The sequence below is a fragment of the Ursus arctos genome, unplaced genomic scaffold (assembly GCF_023065955.2).
Source record: "Ursus arctos isolate Adak ecotype North America unplaced genomic scaffold, UrsArc2.0 scaffold_13, whole genome shotgun sequence".
NCBI lineage: Eukaryota > Metazoa > Chordata > Mammalia > Carnivora > Ursidae > Ursus > Ursus arctos.
The window spans coordinates 16,848,868-16,867,054 of record NW_026622797.1 but is presented as its reverse complement, the minus strand read 5'-3'; the positions used below and the strand labels follow the sequence as shown (position 1 = coordinate 16,867,054).

At 38.9% G+C, this 18,187-nt stretch overlaps 1 protein-coding gene and 1 pseudogene across 1 annotated transcript in view; one reads left to right on the top strand and one right to left on the bottom strand.

The window, feature by feature from the left end:
• UST (uronyl 2-sulfotransferase) overlaps positions 1 to 18,187 on the top strand; it is a 288,838-nt gene that overhangs the window by 117,407 nt on the left and 153,244 nt on the right. The window lies entirely within an intron of this gene.
• On the bottom strand, positions 5,705 to 6,974 carry LOC113259541 (dnaJ homolog subfamily A member 1-like; annotated as a pseudogene).

Genomic DNA, 18,187 nt, shown 5'->3' with positions numbered 1-18,187 from the left:
GGTTATACTAGGCATCCTTGTCTGGTTCCTGATCCTAGAGCAAAAGCTTGTAGCTTTTCATTGTTGAATATGATATTAGTTGTAGATTTGTCATATATGCATTTTTTATGTTGTGGTGTGTTCCCTCTATACCCACTTTGTTGAGAGTTTTTATCATGAACAGATGTTGGGTTTTGTCAAATGCTTTTTCTGCATCTGTTGCAACAATCATATGATTTTTGTCCTTCATTTTGTTAATGTAGTGTATTGCATGGATTAAGTTGAAGATATTGAACCGTCCTTGGAATAAATCCCACTTGATCATGGGATCCTTTTAATATATTGCTGAATTCAGTGTGCTAATATTTTGTTGAGGAATTTTGCATCTATGTTCATCAGGGATATTGACTTGTAATTTTTTCTTGTAGTGTCTTTGTCTGGTTTTGGTATGAAGGTAATGCTGCCCTATAGAATAAATTTGGAAGCATTCCTTCCTCCCTCTTTAATTTTTTTGGAATACTTTGAGAAGGATAGGTATTAACTCCTCCTTAAATATTTGATAGAATTTACTTGTGAAGCATCTGGTCTTGGACTTTCGTTTGTTGGGAGTGTTTCAACTTGTGACTCAATTTCATTACTAGTGACTCGTCTGTTCAGATTTTCTATTTCTTCCTGATTCAGTTGGAAGATTGTATTTTTTAAAAAAGATTCTATTTCCTTATTTGAGAGAGAGCACGAGTAGGGGTGTGTGGAAAGGGAGAAGCAGGCTCCCCACCGAGCAGGGAGCCCAATGTGGTGCTCGATCCCAGGACCCTGGGATCATGACCTGAGCCAAAGGCAGACACTTAACCAACTGAGCCACCCAGGTGCCCTGGAAGATTGTTTGTTTTAAGAATTTATCTGTTTCTTTGAGGATGTCCAATTTGTTGGCATATAGTTTTTTATAGTAGTCTCTTATAATCGTTTGTATTTCTCTGGTGTTGATTGTTACTTCTTTTTGATTTCTGATTTTATTTATTTGAGTTCTTTTTTCTTGTTGAGTTTGGATAAAGGTTTATTAATTTTGTTTATCTCTTCAAAGAACCAGCTCTTAGTTTCAATGATCTTTTCTATTGTTTTGTAGTCTCTATTTTATTTATTTCCACTCTGATCTTTGTTATTGTCTTACTTCTACCAATTTGGGCTCTGTTTCTTCTCCTTTTTCCAGTTCTTTTAGGGGTAAGGTTAGATCGTTCATTTAAGATTTTTCTTGTTTCTCAAGTTAGGCCTGTATTGCTATAAGCTTCCCTTTTAGAACTGCTTTTGTTGTGTCCCAAAGATTTTGGAATGTTGCGTTTCCATTTTCATTTGTCTCAAGGTATTTTTTTATTTCCAAGAGAGGAAGTAATTTTTTAATCCTTATTTTACAGATGAGGGAACCAGTTCATAGAGAGGCTGAATAACTTGCCAATGGTCAGGTACTAAGTATTGGACTTGGGATTCTAACCCAGGGCTGTGTTGCCCCAGGGTCTGTTTTAATCATTTCAAGGTGACCTATTTAAGTAGAAATATAATAATTTTTTACCTTATTTCTGGAATTTTCATATAGATAGATATATCTTTCATATAGATATCTGGTAGCTTAACTACATGATAGCTTTTAAATCGCAGTATACCAGAAAAAAACAGTCATCACCATTTACTATTCAGGTCCAGTGGACCCTTTATTTTTCTATTTTTATTTTTTTAAGATTTTATTTATTTATTTATTTGACAGAGAGAGATAGCAAGAGAGGGAACACAAGCAAGGGGAGTGTGAGAGGGAGAAGCAGGCTTTCCGCCGAGCAGGGAGCCCAATGTGGGGCTTGATCCCAGGACCCTGGGATCATGACCCAAGCCAAAGGCAGACACTTAATGGCTGAGCCACTCAGGTGCCCCCAGTGGACCCTTTAAACATTTTTTTATCAATCTAGTAAATTTTTAATTTCTACCTCATCTTTTCCCTTCTAGTCCCTTCTGTATACATAGGGACTTCAGCATTTGTCCATTTACAAATTGCAAATATAATACATTCTGGTGCACAAATATCATAAAAGAACACTGTCCCACATCCATTTAGCAAAATGGGATGGTCCAGGTACTTGTTGCAAACTATTGTTTGACAAAGTCCTTCCTCTTGATGACTAACTGCATGGGAACACCATATATAAAATATATGTAAATGTAATTAATTAATTAAAAAATATATAAATTTTGTCTTTAGAAATACATTGTTCCCTCATCAACTATTGAATTTGAGAGAATTAATCCAGGATGTCATCATCTGAAAGCTCAGAGTCTGTAGTTTTCCCTTTCACGGTCAATATCATCGTCTCGAGAGGCTCAAGAGGTGCTGGCTAACTCTAGCATTCATCTCTGGTTCCTCCAATGCTTGTGAAACCTCTCCCTCTGTCAGTTTTCTTCGTTTGTCATTATAGACAGGAATAAAAATTCTAAAGTCTCCACGCTAATGAAAGTTAGCGAACTACAAAGCAAACTGCAAAGACGGTGTCTCCAGTCTTCTTTTATGTCTTTTGGAAAGATGATGCAGTCCTTGGGCAACACAGTAAAATGCAGTAGTGATGATGTATTTCCCCAGTGGATTACTCTTCTGGGCCTACCCTTTTCAGGACAGTAGCCATTTGGCTCATGCAGCTATTGAACTTAAATTAATCAAAAAATTTTAAAAATTCAGTTTCTCACTTGCACTGACTACATATCAAATTCTTTGCAGCTATATGCAGCTAGTGGCTACTGTATTGGACAGCACAGAATAGAACATCCTGATAATCACTAAACAGCCATGTAGTTAAGGCCGTTCCATCATTCTTCCATTTTTCTACTACTTTGGTCTTTTTAAAGCATATTTGGGAATAATTGATGCATAATTGGTAGGTAATTATTCTAGGATGATGAAAAAGCAAGTGTCTCAAGATAGAGAAAAAATAAAATTATTAAGATCCCATAGTATCTTAAATTTTTAAAAGAGGCCGGTAGACCCTAATATATGGTAATTATATTATATCTATTTTTATAATTATGATTATATACTTGTAATAATAGGGACCTATTTGATAATAACTGTAGGGTAGAATGAGTTTTTTTCTCTTTATTAAAAAATAAGGTATATTTTCTTTGGAACATTCTAAGGAAGAATGAAGTCAAGAAATACTAATATACAGGGGTGGCTGGGTGGTGCAGTCAGGTAAGCCTCTGACTCTTGATTTTGGCTCGGGTCATGATCTCTGGCTCATGAGATCAAGCCCCACAATGGGCTCTGCACTCAGCATGGAGCCTGCTTGTCCCTCTCCCTCTGCTCCTCCCCCGCTCCCTCCCTCTCTCTTTCAAATAAGTAAATTAATAAGATCTTAAAAAAATAAATGTTAATACACACAGATAGTTAGAACTGTTCAAAAAAACCCCAAAACCTAAAAAACTAAAATTGGGTTCAGTGGATCCTGATGATACAGAGAGGGTTAGTATATATTGCTGATGCCTGCGTTTGTATATAAAAGTATTTTGATATGTAAGATAATACTTACATACTATTTTTTCTGTATAAAGTAACATGCTAGGTAGTATTAGGATTTAAAATTCTATTTAAAAAGTTTTATAATTTATTATGCTGAGCAAGCAATTTTCAAATGAATGAGAAGTAGTGATGTTAATTGAAATGACATTTGTATAATACATAGTGGTAGTCTGGCAGTGAAGAGTCGCTCAGTAAAGGTTAGTCGTTTTTACCTCCCAAGCCACCCCAGAAACTAATTTCCTTTTAGTATCAATTAATTTTTGAGTGCCTACTTTACGCAAGGGACCAGGAAGACACAAAAAAATAGTTGAAGATAATTTCTGCCATCTAATACTTTACAATCTACTTGCAGCTCAAGGTTTTAAAGAATCAAAAACTATGGGAGCATGCAGTTCTGCAGGTGAGATATTCTTGAGGGCAAGTGACCCTATACAGACAACCATTCATTCATTCAAGCATTATTTATGCACTAAATTTGTGTTGTGCTCGGTGCTGGGACTATAAGACTGTAGAAGGCACAGAACCTGCCCTCAAGGAGCTTAGAGTCTAGTGGGAAGGACAGGCTAGCATCTCATATAGGCCCGATCTGATACAGTAAGTCAGTTGCTGGGTGCTGTGATAGAATGAGAACAGGGGACGCCACCTGACCTCTGCAGGTGTATCCTGAAGTTTGCGTAGGATCACCTGCCCAGGTCGAAGAGTCTGGGATGAAGGGGTTGAGAAGAGGTAGGCCTCCCTACTGAGTTTTGAGGAGTGGTGGACAGGAGGATGAAGATAGGAACTGCTTTGAGAAGCTTGGCTTTAATAGGAAAGATAAAATATTGATAGCCTAGCAGATGGTGATGATGGTGGCATAATTGTGTAGTAGAGAAATTGAATTGTAGGAAAGAAGTGATGAGTCATAGATTCAGTTCTGAATGGGTTATGGATTGAATTGTGTCCCCCCAATGCCGAAGTCCTAACCACCAGAATCTGTGAATGCAGCCCTATGTGGGAGTACGCTCTTTGCTGATGTAGTAGCTGAGATGAGGTCATACTGGATGAGGATGGGCACTAAATCCAGCGTGACTGATGTCCCTATATGAAGAGGGAAGTCTGGACACAGAGACAGAGACACATGTGAGGATGGAGGCAGAGGTTGGAGTTCGACGCCACAAGCCAAGGACACCAAGGATTGCTGGCAACCAAGGGAATCTAGGAGAGAAGCATGAAGCAGATTGTCCCTCTGAGCCCCCAAAGGAGGAGTTAACCCCGCTGACACCTTGATTCCAGACTTCTGGCCTCTTGAACTGTGAGAGAATAAGTTTCTCTTATTTTAAGCCACCTAATTTGTGATACTTTGAAAGCCCTAGAAAGTAATTCAGCTGGGTTGAGTTTAATATCTTCAATTACCAGGATAGCATGAAGTGTTACGCCCTGTTAGGCATTGTTTGGTTTGATTTAATGAACATGGAAACCATCCTTAGAAGTCTGTCATTAGCATCATTTCAGTGCATGTTTGTGGTTTTTTCAACATTTGACACTACTCAAATTTTCCCCCCAAATCCTTTCCTCAGTTTTCTTTGTAATTCTTTTTTTCCTCTTCATACTTCTCACATCTGTAGCTATTTTATTATTATCCAATATTATATCCAAGATAATATATATATATTATATACTATATAGATCCAATATATAGTATATAATAAAATAATATATTAAAAATAATATAATACCCAATATAATTATATATAAGGTATATTATATATTATGTAATATATACTATTGTTATTATATCCAATATAATTATTCAATATTCTCTCCAGTGTCCTCTTTTGGAAATTCATTTGTACTCTTCAAATTGTATTTTTAATATACAAAAATCTTATTATATTATATTTTTCTTTGGAAAGGACCTCAGTAAAAATCCATATAAGAGAAAGTTACTTGAAAAGGAAACTTCCTATTTTCACAGGACCAGGGGCTATGAGACCAACAGAGAAAAACAGTAAAGAAGTCTGTTGCCCTTTAAAAAATATGTCTCTATTTTTTTTGAGCTCTTATATTTGAGTTTATTCTTCATTTAACTTTTAAAACACTACTATAGTTGAATATTTAAACAAAAACAATAGCAAGTAGTGAGCTATGATTATAGTCCTTCACTCATTCACTTCCGCATATAAATGGCAGCAGTGTTATTCACTGGCCCCATTAAGAGGTCTGACACTGAACACCACCCCTGGGATGGTGTTCATCATTCTCATAGGCTTCCCCATTGTAATGGCGCCGTCTTTCCTGATTTGGATCAAAGTCCACCAGTTCTACCTGGTCCATTTCATCAGTCTCTTCTACTTCCTTCCTCTCAGGTAGGAGTTTTTCCAGCAAAGAGAGTTTATCAGAAGAGAGAAAACCGTTCTCAGGGAAGTTTACCTTAAATTCGATGATTAGACGACCCTTCTCATATGGTCTATGATAAATTGGCATGCCTTCATTTAGCACACACTTGATATCGCCATGCTTGACAATTTGACCTGGATGAGAGGTCATGACGATGGTTCAGTTGTCAAGAGTAGATATTGGCTTTCGAAAGCCGCACAGTGCTTCAACCAGCTGTATGTCCATACACATGAAAAGGTCTTCTCCTCACCGAGTAAAAACAGCATGGTCCTTCTAAAACAATGATAATATCTCCTGGTTCCAGTCCTGGTTCTTGGTCTCCTTCACCATGGAATGTTATCTTCTGGCCATCTTTCATGCCTTTGTCAATATGAACTTCTAGAATCTTCTTCTCTCGAGCTATCTTCCTTCCATTGCAGCTTTTACATCTATCTTTAGGACTGATCCATTCCCCATGGCCCTGGCACTCCATGCACACAGATTGAATTTGCTGAACCATTCCAGGTCCTATCTGATGAATTCTTATTTGCATTCCAGTACCTCGGCAATTGGGACAACATTCAACTGCTCCTTTCTTACCACCTCGGCCTTCACATTTATCACAAACCACATTCTTTTGCAGAGCTAGTTTTCTTGTTGCACCATTATATAAATCTTCTAAGGTTACTGAGAGCTGATGCACAACATTTTTACCTCTCCTTTCTCTCTGCATCCTTCCTCCTCCTCCAGAGAACATATCAAAGATGTCCACGGGGGAGCCAAAACCACCACCAGCTCCACCTTCTTTAATTGCCTGTTCGCCTCCTTTGTCATATAATTCCCTTTTCCTTGCATCAGAGAGTACTTCATAAGCTTGAGAAATCTGTTTAAACTTCTTTCCTTCATTTGGATTCTTATCAGGGTGGTACTTCAAGGCCAGTTTCCTGTAGGCCTTTTTCAGTTCCTCCTGGGTGGCATTAGGTTTGACCCCCAAAACATCATAGTAAGTGGTTTCTTTCACCATTTTCTAAAGCCAGTGAGAGGGCCGAGGCCGGTGTGGGGGAGCGGGAAGGAGAGCATTGCTGGGCGCAGCTCGGGCAGCCGCCGCTGCTCCACGTCTCACCAAGCGTTCTGGAAAGTTCCACCTATGTCTCTATTTTTGTAGGAGACTTCTCTGCCTGCCTTTTAACAACCACTACTACTGAGTCCCTAAGAAAGACTACATATTTATTTGTTTGTTTTCCTGTCAATAAATCCTTACTAACATTAGCTGAAAGGAGATGTTCTAATGTTCTCTAGGAAAGACACCATGGTTTACAGTCCTTGTTTAGAGCCTAAAGAGGAAAACCCACGTATCTAATAATCCTAATAGGTAAGTGACTTCCGGAAGATACCGCAAGTACATTTACTTTCAGGTGTCTTGGCCAAGCATTGGTCAACTTGGAGAGGGTTTCTGGATCAAAAATCCCCCCTTTCCCTGAGGGCAGGATTGCTGAGTTTTATGTACGCACACAGTCTCCCTTGATCAAAATCACTTTTTCCTGAAGTTCAAGAGATAAAGTAATTTCTTGTTTCTATCACTCAGAACCTATTTTTGAGCACATAGAGGTGGCCATCCACCTTGTTTCCCTCTTGTCTGTTAAGACCTGCGAGAAGCAAATAAATCTGGCACTGACTTGGATGTGTGCTTCGCCCGCTTTGTCTAGCTGCTTCCTATCTGACAACAATTCCTGGAGCCATTGCTGCTGATGAGAGGGCCTTCTGGGTTTACAGCTCCATCTCGTCCTGTTGTAAATAACCTCAGACCCCCATTGTCTGACTTTCTTTGGGGAAATAAAAATGGCATGCTCAAGAAGTTTAGAGCTTCTTATTTTTATCCAAGGCAGAAACAATGAAGTTTCTTTATAGTTATCAATTAATTATGAAATATTCCAAAGACAAAAAAATTCGTGAGACAAATAAGACGTACATCCCAGTGCATCCACCCCTGAGATTTAAAACGTGTTAACTCCTTTAAGATGCAAATTCTTCATTCCGACTTCCAGATTTGTTCTTGGTGGCTAGGAGTCTGAGGAGCATGGATTTTGGAGTCAAACCTCAGTTCAGATCCTACTATATAACTAGTTACCTTAGAATAAACACTTCAGCTCTTTGAGCTTCAGTTTTGTATTTGTAAAAGAGGATCGTTCCATCCACCTCGTAGCGTTGTGAGCTTACAGAAAGCACCTAGCGCACCAGACACAGGTGAGCACCCAGCAGTGGGTCTTTTGTACCCTAGGCATTGCTTATTTACAGCCTTTCCCAGATTTTGGGAACTCAGTTTGCTATTACTTAGAGTAAGACTCACTCCCAACCCCCCATCTATTTTCTTTGGATTTTTAAAAGCAATTAATTACACGTCAGGTGGCATACCAGATACCAGTGGAAGAACTTTCAGGTTCCCTGGTTACCCCCTTTCTTCCTTGGGCTAGCTCGGAACAGTACACAAAGCCTTCCATGACCTTTGGCATTTAGCTTTTCTTAAGCCTGTGCTGTTCTCCGTGTCCACACCTGACTTTACCCAAAGTCCTTTTTAAAAAACACTACAAAAGTGAAGTCGCTTTTCATTTTATGGATGAATCAATTGCACTGGGTAATAGGTTTGTGTTTAATGATTCATGATAAATATATTAGGTTTAGAGAAAGAAGTAGCAGAACAGAATGAGGCTGGGAGTTAAGAATCCGTTTCACTCAGATGAGCATGACCTTGAAGGAGTCCGTTCCACCCTGTCATTTTTTTTTTTTTTGATCATTGCAAATGATAGGAAAATTTATAGACTCGAGTATTTTATTTTTAAATAACTTGAAGAGCATTTGAGTTCGGTGGGTACCCTAAATAACTTCATACTTAGGTATTTTGTTTGAGATGGATAATTAATAGCTTAGAAGATTTAAAAAAAAAAAAAAAAAGAATCTGCCAAAGGGGAACAAATCAGCCTTACATAATAGGTATTGTTTCTTATCCTGAAGTCACCTGTCTTCCTCCTTCACACTTCCTTTGAACTCATCGCAGCCCTTAACCATTAGCATGGAAGTCTTTGGCCCAGCCAATGGCCTCCTGAGATTTCAACTTTCCACGGAAATCTGTGTCCAAGTTCAGAAACAGTACTTCTAAATTGATTATCAGTTTTATGAGCATGTAATGTGTTCACTCTTTCCCAAGAAGAACATAATGAATCCATTTCTTACTCAACAAATGGTTAGTACTATTAAGCATATCTTCCACTTTTGTCTTTTTCTTTTAATTAAAAAAATTCTGTGAAGCTACAGGTCTAAAATATGTGGTTTATATAATTGTTCCCTTAGCATCTTCCCCACCCCACTCCCCAAAGCCGAAGGGCCAGTTATTGCTGATAAGATGTTCTCCAAACCTTATCCAAACCCGTACCAGTCACAGTCACAGACTTAATATGTTGTCAGGTTTGGGCTGCCTTTAACGAAAAAAAGCGCTTTAAATGAAGCATAAAATTTTTAAATTGCAAATTGTTGTTGGAAAGCATATTTAATCAAGAAATTGCTTTAGTAAATTAAGAAAACTCATGCCACCATTTTTTTTTTGGCAGGGTAACAACTGCCTGAGGGTTTTCAAAGTTGTAGTAACTTAAACATTTTAGCAGCTTCCAATATAGTTACCTAATTCTTTTTGTTTGTTTTATTTCTTCCTTGACCATCTGATCAGTTCTTTTTGTTTTAAAAATTATGCATGCCCCTATTTTGTTTTGATTTGGGAAGTACAGAAAATTATAGAGCAGCAGGAAAAAATAATCACGCATTATACCACCCCTAAGAGACAACCATAACAAAGCATTTTTTACAATCCTGCCCAATCTTTATTGTGTATTAAGAATATGAAAGCCTTATGTATTATTTGTTGCAAATATTTTGCCAGTCCTCGTATGTACTTTTTATGTTTAATCAAAGTCATACATATACATAGTGCACAGAGTTTAAAGGACCAAATGGCTCATTAGCTTGTGAAAAAGTGACCCCACTACACCCTCCCCTTAGTTTCTGCTGTTCAGAAACAATTACCTTATGCTCTTTCAACCAGTCTTGAGGATCAGCTTTCATATCTCCGAGTAACTGGCGTATGCTGCTTCTTGGTTTTACTCAGCTTTACGCTTCATCTGTTGACATCCTTCTGTTGGAATGGGAGGATTTAACACTTTCATGGCAGCCCACCGCCCCCCATGCAGCACCCCCTCTTTTCAGCCCCGCTCCTCCTAAACCAGGTGTGTGTTATTTGGGCAGCCTCAGAACTCGGTGTTTCTACTGCTGACACCAGGCAAATAATAGGGGCAGTGGGGCCATTATGAGGTTTTTCTTCCCCGTTCAGCTTTTTGTTTTCTTTGTAACAAGTAATTGTCTTGTTTCATAAATTGATTTTCATACTTTTCGCTGACCTCCAAGTTACTGTGAGACTTTTTTCCAGTGGTGTAAATCCCAGCACCTCCAAACACACTAGGGATGTATCGAAGTCCGGTTGCTGAGGTCTCTCCTGGGCCTTCTTGCCAGCTCTGGTCTGGGCTCAGCCCCCAGCTCAGATGTGTCTGGGAGTGCCCCCTTCTGTGTTCACTTCCCCCCACCCCCCGCACCCCATGTTGCATGAGTTTCCTCCGGCTGCTGTAACCCGTTACCACAAGCCTGGTGGCTGAAAACAACACAAATGTATTATCTTGCAGAAGTCTGAAATGGGTGTCCCTGGACTAACATCAAGGAGTCAGCCAGGCTGTCTTCCTGCTGGCAGCTCTATGAGAGAATCCATTTCCTTCCCTTTTCCAGTTTCCAGAGGCTGCCGACATTCTTTGCCTCGTGGCCCCTTTCTCCATCTTCAAAGCCAACATTGTTGCATCTTCAAATTCCGATTCTTCTTTTTCTCATCCACTCATGAAGACCCCTGTGATTATGTTGCGTGTCCCTGAGTTGTCCAGGGTAATCTCCCCACCTCAAGATCCCTTTTGCCATGTAGGGAAACACATTCACAGATTCTGGAGGTTAGGACTTGGGCATCCTGGTGCAGGGGGATAGGGGGAGGCACGCATTATTCTGCCTTCTCTACATATCTTTCTCTTTCCTTGGTCTCCAGCAGCTTCTTGAGAAAAGGTGCATGGTATGGAAGTTCTCTGAAATAATGCACTTCTGAAGATGGCTATTCTAACCTTGACTAATAGTTTGACAGGATGTAAAATTCTAGATTGGAAATCTATCTCTATTAATCAGGATAGGCGAGGGTGATACCAAATCTCAATGGCTGCCCACGTTAGAGGTTATGTCTTGCTGATGTAAGATCCATGTAAGTGGATCCATTGGCTCTTTTCTTTCTGAAGCTTGCTCCAGATCCTGGCTGGATCCACCTTGTGGCTTCGCCATCTCAACACAGGACCTTTGTGTCCCTGTGGCAGGGCAGAGAGGAACTAGAGGGGTGACGCATGTCACTTCCGTGAGATCCTGTCTGCTAGAACTGGTCAGGCCAAGCTCAACTGTAGGAGGCTGGGAAATGGAGCACTTGGGTGCTCTGAGCATCACATGTCTCTGCCACAAAAGAATTTCCCCCTTCAGAAGGTTAGTCTTTCTCCATTTCACTACAGCTTCTAGTATCTCTGCTGAGAAGACTAATTCTTGACTTCGTATGTGAAAATCTAATCTTTCTCTATGGAAGCTTCTTATTCCTAATGTTCTAAAATTGTATAATGTTGTGTCTACTGTGTGCCAGTTTTCTGGTCCTATTCTGGACACTCGGTGGACCTCTCAATCTGGAAACGAAGATCTTATTCTGGAACATTTGCTTGACCTTCTTTCCTGATGATTTCTTCCTCTGCATTTTCTCTTTCTGTCTTTCTGGAACTCTTTAGTTGGTTGTCGAACCTCCAAATATAGTTGTCTGTCTTATTTTTGTTCCTCTTACTTTTCTTTTCTTTGGCTTTTGCCCTGCTATCTGGAAAAGTTTTTCAACTTTGTCTTCCAGCCTTTCTGTTGAGTTTCTTCCTCATTGTTTTCATGTTTCTAATTTCCAAGAGCCTTTTTTTGTTGTTACTGTTCTCTGAATGTTCTTTTTTAGAGAATTCTTTGGTTCCAAATGGGGCCTTTTACATTTTTTACAAAAGGTTATTCCTAGATTTTTTGTTGTTGTTCGTATTCTGAATGGAATTTTTCCACTATGTTTTAAACTGATTGTTATAATATTTAAAAACATTATTGATTTTGTGCGTTATATATACTTATGTTACTCAACTTATCTATTTCAATCATTTTTCCTTAATTCAATCTTTTCCTTAATAGGGACTCACATAATTGAACAGTATTCGTTTTTTCTCGTACCTCTGTTTTAAGTTTAATAGCATTATGTAGAATAATATTGAGTAATGTAAAGTCTATTGTGGGGGAGTGTGTCTTAATTCTCACCCCGTCACCCACATTTAGAACATGTACCTGGCACATAGTAGCACCCAATAAATATTTGTCAAATGAATGAATGGCTATAGACAGCATCTTTGTTTTATTTGAAGTTTTAGTAATGCTACAAGTGTCTTATACTAAGTGTAATTTTGCTACTTTGTTTAAGATAGATATTCTTTATCATGCTAACAAAATATTGCTACTTTTCTGGAAGCATACAATTATTTCAGGGAATCTTGTTTCCTTTGTGTGTTTTGACCTTGCACTTAGAAACATGGTTTGAATTGATTTAGTTCAGTTTACTTTCAGTTTAAAACTAAGGGGCAGACAGCTTGAGAAGTATAAACAGGCACTTTTTATCAATGTTCAATTTGTTTTAACATCTTTACTAGTGATCCAGAGGAAGAAATGCTCAGAAAAGTCCCTGAGTTTGTAGGTGACTCTGATCTTTTCTTTCTTTCGTCTTTTTTTTTTTTTTTTTTTTTTTTTTGTGGGAAGTAGTACTCAACCACAGGACTACCTACGAAACCTGACGTCTTTGTCAGCTCTCACCTAAGGGCTCCCACCCGGTGTGATACTACAACCCAAAGGGGCTATCAAAACGCTGGACATCCTCCAGCAGAGGACATAAAGTGCCTGGTGGAAGCTACGATTCATCCACACCTGAAAGATTATATGCAGTTTTAGTCGACAAAGATCAAAAGAGGCATAATTGAGCTGGAGAACATCCAGAATGTAACAACTTGAATGCTTTTGGAAGGTGGAAGAAAAGACTAAATTGATTATGATTCTTGCCAGGAAAGACATTGGCTTGGGAAAATGATCAAAGTCTATAAAACTAGAAGGAGTGTGTTTGAGGAGAACACAAAACTGTTCACCAAGACCTTAAGCTCATCTCTGGTCTGAAATAAATAGAAATGATGTCCCTCAAATCTTAAATAAGGTATATCACAGACAAAATGAAGGATATTCTGCTTCTTATGGTGAATAATAAACAACTGGACCTCATTTGCCCAAATGGCAGGGCGGGCCAAAATTAAAAATCATTCCCCGTAAAATGTATATATGTTCATGGATGACAAATCCGCAATGGCTAAGGAAGAGAACAAGGTTGTTGGGAGGGACAGCCTAATGTTTCAGAGTTGATGTTCTTAAATCCAGTTGGATCATTCTTATTTTGTATATAAAATGAACATTCTCTTTTTCCCAATAAGAACATTGTTAATCATTGACACTTCTTTACAATTCAGTAATTATTGACGTTTATCTCCAAAGTTATTCGTTGACTTGCTGCTGCTCCGATTACCCCCTTGGAGGGCTCTGCCTGACTCCTGCACCTTCCGTGACTGCCCTAGCTCGAATGAGCATCCTGGGACAAGCCCAGGCTTCAGGTTGTACTAGTTCTTAGAGCTGACAAAAGCCAACTATGTTTCTTGAGTTTTCTTTATCTCATTCATAAAATGAAAAATATTAATGATTTCCCTGTATTCTTCACATTCTCATTTTTGTGAAAAGGAATTCAAAAAATGTTTGTGAAAATGGCTTTTGGATCTGTAAGGCTGTGTCGCTGATGGGTAAAGATGGGGATGGCCTGTGTCCTGAACCCCTGAGTCCTCAGGGAGCCGCCTCTCTTTCCCAGTTCCTACAGGGACACTCTGCAAATGAACCCCTTTTGCCCCTGAAGCCTCGGGAGAGGTAGGCTCAATGACATCCTGACAGTTCTCTTCCAGGTTCACACCCTCATCTTGATCTTGAACTTTTACTACCCTTGGAGGTAAGAAGGTGCAGGATAGTCTCTATCTCTTCCTAAGACCCAGAGCAGACCAGCTGGACTCTCCCGGTAGCCTTTCCCTGTGGCCATACCCAGACTCCCTCTTGGCTGTTTTCCTCCCCAGTAAGGGGAAATTGAGAACCATTTACTATTACACCAGCTATTTGGGACCCAAGAACAAAATGAGCAATGTGAAACAGGCCAACAACAGGAAGAGATTAACAAAGGGCTCCAAGTGGAAAACAACTTTAAAAACTTCGTACGGTATCTTGAGAGCACTATTTCTTGCCACCATGGCTTGGTTTTGCCCTTGAGGAATATAGACCTTAAGGACTCTTTTTCCTTCACAGAGCAGAAGGTCCCTTTGAACTCCTGTTAGAGATCATTGGATGCAAAACTATAAAGCAGTAAAAATGTTACTTAGGATTTTCTAATACTCTCCCATAGCAGTAGTTGGCACACATCGTTATACTTTGAAATGTCACCTGTAGGTATATATTTTTATCTCCCCAAGTATATTGTAATTCCTTAAGGACATGGAACATGTTTTATACATCTTTTATGGCTTAATGGCTAGTACCAATTATATGTACCTGGAGGAATCCTTTCATCTGGCAGTCAGAGATATCCAAACAAGCTTGTCGTCCGTGTTCGCTCTCTCCAGCAGGATTCCACGGCTCACTGCTAGTTTAGCATGGTGCCTGATAGTCAGAGGTGGCCTGGAAAAGGGGGTGCTTCTTCCCTGGACTTACATTTTCCCCTGACTTTGATTCTTATGCCACTCTTATTTTTCCTTCTTTTTTGAAACCAGATACCCCTTTAGTCTGGCCAAAAAGAATATTCCACTGAAGATGTGTGTCAGGACTTTAAAGGAAAATCTGCAGAGTGTAGTTTTATGAGGATCTGGGGTCCCTTGATTCTGTGCTAATTTAACTGCATCATGGATAGAAATATCGGACTAGGAAAAAAACAAACCGATCTGGGCTTGTCGTCTGTTCACTTAACAGATAATATATGAGTGTTATCCGGTCGATGTTTCTAAAATTTCAAAATTTGTTGAGAAACAAGATGGACACTGAGGAAAGACATCATTAGCATGGTGGCCATCGGCTTCTAGGGCTTAGTGAGCCTGACTTGAGATTAAGGCTGACTCTTAACTAACTCTGTGATTTGGGACAGATTTCTGAATGTGTGTTATCCTGTTTCCTTGTCTGTGAAATAGAGACAGAAGTCCCTACTTGAGAGGGTTGTTGAGAGGATGGATTGAAAAAAACATATAAAATGCTCAGCACCAGCTTGCTGCAAATTTCATCTAAGTTACATGCCCTAATGTCACTAACTGATGAACTGAGTTTTACTGAGTCCAGATCTGAATTGCTAATATTTGTAGTTATAACAGCTATCCATTTGTAGTATCTGAGGCCTTTCAGGGTAGATGTTTTAAATAAATTTGATTCCATATGTTTTGTGGCATTTGGTTCAAATCAGATCGATCTGTTTTAGCCAGGTTTTTTTTCCCCTAGCAAAAATGTGTTTTTGTTACTAAATGTTTCTAATAGGTCAACATAATATATTTGTAATCAGTGATACAGTGAGATACCTTTTTAGATTACTGTTTCATCCGATCAAAAACATGAAGGACTACTTGGTTATTGTTATGTACTCAAAGCCAAGTGGTACATTAGTGAAGTGTCCCAGAGAAAAATGATTTCATTTCAACATTCTGGACTTTCAGGGTATGTTTTTTATCTTGGGGGATGAGAAGGTCAACCATTGTTACACAGAACAACAAGTCACTATTTTACAAATATATGATTTTGTATTTTAGTTATAAATATCAAATTTCTTTTACCTCTATGTAAACATGTGTAATTTGAATTATTAAGTTATACATGTTTTCAAATGTATGTATAATGCGAAAAGTATACATGAAAGATGAATTTTCCTTCATTTTAATTACAAAATGCTTTCGTAATGTAATATTTGAGTAAAAGAAAATCTTTTCATTAGCATCACAAAAAGACTATTGATTGAAAAGGTGAATCATCCCCTTTTGGGGGGATCTAAGAACTTAAATTATTCCATCTGTTCACATGGGTCTCATTCTTGAACATATCAAAATATTTTCAATAGTTTACTCTTAATCTTCTAATTATTCACAGTTGATGTTATGATTATATGATCCTTGAATGTTTGAGTTACAACCCAAAACTATAATTCATCCAATTAAGGATTGTAGGGATGTATTTTCATACGTGCTTTTGTATGTATTCCATATTTCATAATTTTAAAAGCTTAGAGTTATCTTCTCATAAAACATTTTGGAATTTTAAAAAATTTTTTAAAATTATTATATGAAGGTCTTTTTTCTAATAATCATTTTATTGGAAATTATATTCATCTTTAGATGTTATCTTTGAGAAGCAGTATATTTTCATGAAATTTCTCTATGTTGTCGGAAACTCTAATGAAAAGTAACTCAACTTTTTTATATTTAAAGAGCTCTAATTATAATGGATGCTCAAATATGTAAATGGGTAGTACCATCTGCTTTTGGCCTTGAATAGACTCCACAACAGAGTTCTGAAAGTTCCACCATCAGCATAGAGAGAAATGCTCTTCTCAGTTCTCAAAAGTCACCAGCTAAGGCGTAGAAAATGAAATGGTTCTCTGATTGTGCTAGAGGCAGTTAGAAATAGATGACTGATTTTATTAAATGTATGATTTGAAATTCTTCATATACATGTATATATAAAAAGATCGAAAACTTCCGTCTCACCCTAAATAGGCTCTACTGATATTCCAGCTTCAGGTGCCCCAAGGAGCTCTGGGTAGGCACTTTCTGCTGTTGTGTTTTGGCACCAGAACCTGGAGGTCCCTAGGGACTCAGAAGCTCTCAGAATCTGCATTATTCATGCAGTGTTGTTCAGCGTTGCTGTCCTTGGGACAGCGTGTTAGCAGAGGGGACGTGTGCTGGCAGACCACCTCCGTTTTCACTTAGAGAATTGCCAGCCTGTGCTCCTGCCTTCTAAGTGATTACTCTGCTGTGGTCGAAGTACCTGGCAAGAAGATAAATCTTGCTGGATAGAAATTTCTCAAGTACTTTTCCCCCATCAAAAGTGATGGCAGATGTGATGTGTTTGGATGGCTAAATAGGCAAGTTCCATTTTCACAGGATGGATAGTGCATATTATTTTAAGAGCAATTGCCTTAATTATGCAAATGTAGGAAGAACTAACAAACCTTATTGAGAAAAGCAGTAGGCCACAGTTCTGCATGATTTGGGGGAAGGAGGGACATTTTCTGCTATTTATTTAATGAGTTAGAAGTTTGTTTCCAGTTAATGGAGCCTGGAAATAATTTGATTGTGTTGAGGAAACAGATAAATTTCATAATTAGAATAGGTTCTTTAAATCTCCTAAGGTAGTCTTGAATACCTTCTTGACAGTCCTTCCTACCTAGTCCCCTTTCTCTTCCTCCAGAGCTCTGTTCCAGGTGCAAAGGACAATCGAGCCCATCCCCCTGTTCTTCCAGACTACAGCCCACCTGTAATTTATGCCATGACTACAGGCTCACAACCTGAAAAAATGTTACTGAAATTAACCCAGAACCACTAGATGGACCTCTCTTTCCTGCTCTCTCCATTGATCAGTGTTAGTTCAACTTTCTAGTAAATTTAAGGACATAGACATATGCATATGTATATACACACTTGAAGGTATGAGGTTAGGTGGGCAAAAATGTCACATTTTAGATTTTCCCCTAATATGAGTAAGCGTGCACAGCAGTCCCCATTTCCAGTGATGGTAGCAAGTGATCTTAGTTTCTTCCAGTATAAACTCACCTTCTCAGGGGTCTCTCCCTGCATTCCTTTCATCCCTTCTTGTGGCCAGTCAGTGGTTTGTGTGACCTCAGGGGAATGACACCTTGTCCCAATGCTATCCTCGTCCAGGATCATCCCAGGTCACTGGCCCTGGTCTTGGGTTTCAGCCTGTTGCTTCTATAACACTGGCCCCAGCAGGGCCTCTGCCCAGGAGGCCCACATGTGCTGCATCTTCCTTGTCCGGACCCCAGGGACCTCCGACATTGTCTCATAG